The sequence below is a fragment of the Nematolebias whitei genome, unplaced genomic scaffold, assembly GCF_014905685.2.
Source record: "Nematolebias whitei isolate Nwh7 unplaced genomic scaffold, NemWhi1 Nwh_scaf_7007, whole genome shotgun sequence".
Classification (NCBI taxonomy): Eukaryota; Metazoa; Chordata; class Actinopteri; order Cyprinodontiformes; family Rivulidae; genus Nematolebias; species Nematolebias whitei.
In genome coordinates, this window is record NW_023625552.1 from 1,578 (window position 1) to 2,723 (window position 1,146).

The 1,146-nt window shown below is 52.8% G+C and overlaps 1 long non-coding RNA gene across 1 annotated transcript; it reads left to right on the top strand.

Annotated features, from left to right (window-relative positions):
- Positions 1-465: 465 nt before the first annotated feature.
- LOC119429763 lies at positions 466-918 on the top strand. The gene is made up of 3 exons (XR_005187835.1): positions 466-497; positions 573-747; positions 816-918. It is a non-coding gene; the product is annotated as an uncharacterized LOC119429763 (long non-coding RNA).
- Positions 919-1,146: the final 228 nt, after the last annotated feature.

A 1,146-nucleotide genomic window follows, 5' to 3' on the forward strand; every position in this document is an offset into this window, starting at 1 on the left:
GTGTCCAATTTGTTTGAAGACTTATTATGCCATGTCAAACCATCTCCAGCGAACGCACTCGGTCAAGAATGTGCAAGAGAGAAAACTGTTGTTGAACTTGGCGTCTGGACGAGTAAATGTGAGGAACGGCAAATGCCCAGTTGAAGCATGCTCCTACAGTTCTGGCCGCCTGGATAAACACCTGTTGAAGGCACACCCAGCGTTAAGTACTGCCGTGAAAGGTAAAATGCTTGACGCTGCGAGGAGGGCCAAGACTATTGAGCTTCTCCAAGCTCTCGCGGACACAGAGCCTTCTCCTCCCCTGACCTCCAGCCTCTCTGTGGAGGGCTTGGACGCCGACTGTGAAAATGAAGTGTCGGGAGCCACCTCCTTCTCGCCGTCCCCCCATTCAGACGAGGATGTGCCCGGCCCGTCGTCTGCGTGTGCCGTCCCTGACTCGACCGGGGCATCTGCTTGTGAGGAACAGGTGCCAGAAGCTCGTTTTCCTGCATCTATCGGTAAGTCGTGTCCTCGACACTTTCTAAACGTGGCCTGGGCGTGAATAACCTTTTGCTTTTTGTCTGCTCAACCAGTCACTTTTGTGGAAAGCTACAAGCGTTTTCTGGAGGGCGGGTGCCCCAGCGCCAAACGCCGGGAGAACGTGGGGTCTGCTGTGAATCGGGTCAGTTGTTTTCTCCAGCGTATGGCGTCTGGTTGTAATCAGCTGGGCACCTGGCTCTTCCTGGATGACGTTGGGCGTATTCAAAGGTAAGCTGGTTTGTGGTGGTCGCCATGCATGCCTTTCAAACGACTAAAATGGCAACGTTTTTCTGCAGTTGTGCGCACGAGCTGATGTCGCAGGGGAGAACCGTCACCACTGCCTGCACTCATCTCAAGAACGTGTACCAGTTCCTCGAGTATTTTACAGAAACTCCTCCACCATCATGCAGGTTGTCAAGAGCCCAGCAAATCGGTGTCTTGAGGGCATTGAAGAACTGCATTTGCCAGCTGCGTAAAGACGTGGTGCTTCACCAAATAACAGTTAAAGATGCCAAGGTGTCGCGCATCATTTCAGCACAGACCCTAACAAAGTGCCGGGACTTGGCCCGCTCCAGAATCCCTCAGCTGCTTGGTAAAACTTTTTATCTCTTCTCCCAATCCTCCTCT